Raw genomic sequence first — 6,352 nt, 5'->3', positions numbered from 1 at the left:
ACTCCTTGCTGCACTGAGGCCTAGTCCTCTAAGTGTTACTGTTACACCTAACACTACACTCTACTCAGGTGAACAGAGGTTAGCTAGTATATCGGATTATCAGTGATACTGCAGATCACGTATAATCTGGTATACATCTGTATCCCCAGTGATTCTGCAGATCACTGGTAATCAGATCCTCTCTGTCCTTCACCGATCGTTACACACAGGAAATCATTATGGCAAACTCTATACCTGCATTTAAAGGGGGCTTAGATGCTTTCCTTGCGTTGAAAGACATCCATGGCTACAATTACTAGGTTATGCCTAATGATGTTGATCCAGGGATTTTATCTGATTGCCATCTGGAGACAGGAAGGAATTTTTCCCTTTTGGGGCTAATTGGACCATGCCTTGTGGGGGGTTTTTCGCCTTCCTCTGGATCAACAGGGGTATGTGGGGGACAGGCTGGTGTTGTTCTTTGTTTTCTGGTTGAACTCGATGGACGTATGTCTTTTTTCAACCAAAATAACTATGTAACTATGTAACTATGTCACAACATGCCACAGACTGAGAGGAGCATAAATGAACTGTAAACTCCCTCCCCCCCCCCCAAATGCCCACGAACTGCTAACTCACTGCACCCCCACCCCATCTCATTCCCCCTGCTTTGGCAATGCCTGTATTAAAGCTTGGTCATGCCAATGAAGCTATCTTTGATTTGATTTGAGAGAAACCTAAAGCTAACAGGACATACAAACTCCACTTGGGATTTGAGTCTGGGACAGCACTATAAGGCCTCTTTCACATGGGAGGTTGAACTGCGTGCTTGCAGTTCAGCTTTCCGGCCTTGAGCACCATTTGGGTACTATTACTAGCCAAATGGCAGCGTTTGGAACACCACGCAGCCTTGCTTCGCCGGCATTACCCAGCGTTAGCAAGCGCCTGTCCAGTGCAAGGGAGCTGCTGACAGGTGGTGAATTCACCACCCCTCAGTCCCCCATGTGAAAGAGGCCTTCATTATACTGCCTGAGGAATGGGGACTGCTGCTGTAGGTTCAGGGATGCAAACAGAAGCCAGAAGAGGCCATACATAAACAGGGGGAGGGGGTGATGCTGAGGACTGCTGTACAAAGAAGATGGGAGCTGCTACACAGAGAGGAGGCGGGAGTTATACAACAAAAAGGCTGCATGAGACAGTATAGCATGGTTCCAGCAGCTGAATGCAGTATTATGCCTGCTCGCTCTTGAAAGAAAGGCCAGGAGGCCAGTACACCTGAGCTAATGTACCAGTGAATGGAATCTCTGTTCACATATATTCATTCAACTGACTTGTACATCTCTTTCTGCAGTGATTGCTTTTCTGCACTTACATGAAACCTCCAAGCAACACTTAGCATGCTAATGAACACTGAAAATTGCTGCCCCCCTGTGCTCTCACCTCACTTATGGAAGGATTTTCCCATATAATGGGCAGGAAGTGAATAGAGGTGATCAGTAAGATGCTAATTTTCTGACCTTATTGCAAATAGCATCAGCTTGGAACTGAGCCAAAAACAAATGCAGCGGCTAGAGGCTGTGTGCACACTGCATGGAGCTTTTTTGCACCTTTTGGTGCATTCATGTATGCATTTGTGATTGTGTTTTTCATGCGTTTTTGGTGTGTTGGCATTTTTTCAATAATTTTAGATACTTACCGAATCTCCAGCGTCATCTGACAGCCTCCCTGTACCACCTATCGGGCTCCTAGTGGCTTTCTGGTGTGGTGCACCGAGGCCGTCGTGTCATCTGAGCCAATGAAGGTCATGTGACACAGAGGACACTGGAAAGTCATTAGGAGCCCGCTAGGAGGTACAGGGAGGCTGCCAGACTGCACTGGAGGCTCGGTAAGTATTTGGAGGGGAAGGTCTGCGCTTTTTTAGCCTGTTGCTCAAGCAACCGGCAAGCACATGTATCAGGCATCAGGCGATGCCCGCTGGTGCCGGATACTGGGGACTGTCCTGTATTTTCTCTATTCCAATGGAGTAAAATACAGTATAATATTTATTTTATGAAAAACACATGTAAAAACGCATTAAAAAGAACATCCTCTGCACCTCTATTGAAATACATTATGTGCGTTTTACATGCTTTTTTTCAGAATTATGCAGCAACTTTTAAGTTTTGAAAAACACACATCGAAAAAACACAGAGATTTTTTTATGCGGCCCATTGACTTTCATTATGGGCAAAAAACGATTCTGCCTAGTGTCCTCCTAGCCTAGATTGGATTAGTTCCAAGCTATAGACAGTTTGCAACAAATTATTAGTATACTAGCCGGGAAGCCCATCACATAATGGTGCTATAGGGAACTGCCACTGAGCTTGCACACTGTCCACAGCCGCCGTCTATTACACGTCCGGCAGCTCCCAGCAGCTTTCCTGCATCTGCTGTGTATGGCTCCCGAAGCATGCATGTAACCCGATGCTGGTCTGGTGATATGCTGGGACCCGAACAAGGGCGCACGGAAGCCACTTGGAGCTGCAGGAAGTGTGGAGGACAGCGCCCTGAGGTTCGGTAAGACGCTTCTGGTGCACAGAGATCTGCAAAAGGCTAAAGTTGCACCCCCATTCTCCCACTCAGGCATGCCGGTTGGTTGAGACTGCCGGATGCTTGAGTTCCAGATAACGGGGTTTTACTGTATTGTGTATTTATTTAGTACTGACATCTTCCACAGCAATTTACAGAGTCTGTGGTCATGACAATGTCTCCTTCACAGCGCACTGTGCATGCGTATGACATCCCTAGTGAGGTTGTACCGTGCAGACAGAGAGAGGCACGTAGGGTGGCACTAGATGCTCTGGAAGGCAGCCCCAAGGGGGTAGCAGGGGTTATAGGCCGTGCCTCCGGAACAATCAAGTAACATAAGTAGCAAACGAGAGTAGATAGATATCCGGGCACCAGTCAGCACAAGTGATGCATAAACTCCTTTTATTCCTTCCCCAAGATCCCCGACAGAAATTTGCAAGGCCTAACAGCCGTTTCACAGAAAGATCTGCTTCTTCAGAGGCAACAAATATGCAAAATGTGACAGCAAACAACATTTATACATTTAGAAATACGTGTAGATAGGCTTACCGCACTTCAACACGCCCCACCGCCGAGCGCGCGCCCTGTGTAGAGCGCGCCGCCCCGAGCCGCTGATTCGCAGGCCAGTCGTGACGTCACCCTTTCGGGAGCGTCAAACAGGCCATGCCTGATTGGTCCACAAGGATCCCTGACGCCTCCCTTTCGGGAGCGTCTAGTACAAGGAACCTAATTGGTTCACAGGGGGTCAGGTGACTCATCCTTCACCTCCCCTCTTTTCATTCTGCGCAGCGGTATCGGTGGAGGGTAGTGGGCTGGCGTCTAGTTGTCTAGGCGACCAGTCCTGAAGCACAGCGTGCCTACAAAGTAAACAGACAGACAAGACAGCATTAAAATCAACATAGCGAAACCAGATATTAATATAAACATAAAACCTGTGGGGATAAAAGCACTTTAGTTAGAAAAAACAATTAAGAGGCTTGTATGTAGGAAACCTAACAATTCAGAAAAGGACCTAGTTCATTGTTAAGGAACACCTCCAGACCGCTATTCCCCTAAATGGGGAAATACAGCAATGTGGGTTCGGGAGACGGCCACAGGGAACCCCTAGTTGGCAGCCACCCTCCGGGGCTTCTACATACAGCCCCCCACTTAAAGAACCCACATCAGCGGCAGGGCAAACCCAGTATTCCAAAAAGTATTCCAAAGGATATATATTATTACTACTCCAATTACCTCCTAGGCAATTGGAGTAGTAATAATATATATCCTTTGGAATACTTTTTGGAATACTGGGTTTGCCCTGCCGCTGATGTGGGTTCTTGCAAATTTCTGTCGGGGATCTTGGGGAAGGAATAAAAGGAGTTTATGCATCACTTGTGCTGACTGGTGCCCGGATATCTATCTATTCTCGTTTGCTACTGAGGTTGTACCGTACAGAAGGCCAGTGCGCTCCCGGCCTTGGAAACGCGCAGCCTGGCAGCCACCTGCGTAGTATGCCCAACCCTGGCAACCGGAAGAGGATCCCAGGGGGCTTTCAGGTGGGCTACGGGGGGCAGATTGGATAATGGGCGGAGCGGTGTGCAACTGCTCCCCGTTTCTCAAAACATTTTGAGCTCTGGTATCCTTTAACTCCCCTGGTGGTACCTAACCTTAACCATTTCAGCCCGCGGGGATTTTTCACCTTATGCATCAGAGCAATTTTCAACCCCCATTCATTCGCTAATAACTTTATCACTACTTATCACAATTTATTGATCTATATCTTGTTTTTTCCGCCACTAATTAGGCTTTCTTTGGGTGGTATATTTTGCTAAAAATGTTTTTTTAGAAATGCATTTTAACAGGATTAATAAGAAAAAAAAATGGAAAAAATGCATCATTTCTTAGTTTTCGGCCATTATAGCTTTAAAATAATCCGTGCTACCATAATTAAAACCTATGTATTTTATTTTCCCGTTTGTCTCGGTTATGACACCATTTAAATTTTGTCCCTATCACAATGTATGGCGCCAATATTTTATTTGGAAATAAAGGTGCATTTTTTCCATTTTGCGTCCATCACTATTTACAAGCTTATAATTTAAAAAATGTTCGTAGTATACCCCCTTCAAATGCATATTTACAAAGTTCAGACCCTTAGGTAACTATTTATGTTTTTTTTTTTTTTTTTTTAATTCTATTTTTTTTTCCCCATTAAAACTTTTATTCAGCGCTTCCTAATACGTTGGGGCTTTATAAATACAATAAATAAATAAATGTGGGTAATATTTTGGTGTGGGAAATAAACAATTAATTTTTAATGTTATTATATGTGTAAATTGTAATGTAAAAAATATGTAGATGTAGTTTTACTATTTGGCCACAAGATGGCCACCTTGAGTTTTTTTTCCTCCTTGTGCTTCTTGCTAACCGGAAGCACAAGGATGACACGGAAAATTTTACGTGCAGAACGACTGAAGCCTCTTGTAAGAGCGCTTCGGTTTTTCTGCTGGGGACACAGATTGGCGATCGGGAACCATGTTCCCGTACACTGATCCCAGGGCTACTGGGGGACAGCACGGGGGCGCACTCGCGATTGCGCGCCGAAGTGCGGCACCACAGCAGAGCAGCCGTCCGGACGTCCGGGCGGCAGAAATGGTTAACCCACCCCCAGACTAAACTTCTCCTTATGCTGGGATACACACGGTAAGATTTTCCGTGTGATTTTGCGACCCGATCATTTTTTCCCGCATGGTTCCGCACTCGATTCTGCGCTCATTTCTCTTATCTTCATTCGTTTCTTATCTTTTTCCATTCACCGTTTTGAGAAATCGAGCGCGTAAACGATCGGGAGCAATATCGGACATGACGGATTTTATCTATCGGATCTATCTATCGGATCCATCTATCGCACGGAAAATCGTACCGTGTGTATTAGGCATTAAACCTATCTGCCAGCAGCTATTATGGCTTGGGTGTTGTTAAATATCTGCCATACCTGATCCTTAATGACCCCAGATGCCCAAGAAGGACTGATCTTAATTTTATTTTTGGTCCTGCCACCCACAGGAATCAGCTCCGTTGTGCGCCAATCGCCATTCTCTCCTTCATAGCAACAAAATACATTGCTAGCCTTTTAAGTACATACTCTATAGGGAACAAAGCCTATAGGTGCATACACACAACAAATGCTGCCCCTAGGAATCAGGGCTCAATTCTTATGTCCACAGTCCTAAGTGTTGTGCGCTTGATGCTAGTCGGGTTGAGGGGACCCAGCAGGTTGCGTCCGCTAGTTTGTAAGCAATAGAGGATCCAGGGGGAAACACTAAATCTAGATTGCAGGTCAGGAACCCATGCTGGTGGCCTCCACTAAGCCTATTCGTTTGCTGGCAGTGTCAGACTGGGAGGTGAGAAAGCTGAGGAGATCCCCATGCTGGCCAAGCAGCAGTAATCAGGTGTTGATGCTCACAGTGAAGACTTGCTGCAGGTTCCTATTGGGAGTAATAACACAGGGTTTCTGCTGCTTGACCAGCAAGTGGATTTCCTCAGTTTTTCCGCCTCCCAGTCCAACACTGGTTGCTGATGTGGATAGCATTTCCTCCTGAGTCCCCTTACAATGAATGGTCACGTCCATATCGTTGTGAGCAGGAAGAAGCCGTAGGACCCCTCAATAGGGTTGCCAGGTCGGCTGATGGAGAAAACGGACAGGGGGTGGAGTTAGGGGCGGAGTCAGAAGCGCACTTTTATGTAGAGTGGGGCTAAGCAATGGGCTTTTTAAAAAATGTTTTTTACAGTATTTATATCGCACTGACATCTTCTGCAGCAC

This window comes from Hyperolius riggenbachi, chromosome 5 (assembly GCF_040937935.1).
Source record: "Hyperolius riggenbachi isolate aHypRig1 chromosome 5, aHypRig1.pri, whole genome shotgun sequence".
NCBI lineage: Eukaryota > Metazoa > Chordata > Amphibia > Anura > Hyperoliidae > Hyperolius > Hyperolius riggenbachi.
Note: the sequence above shows the minus strand (reverse complement) of the source record.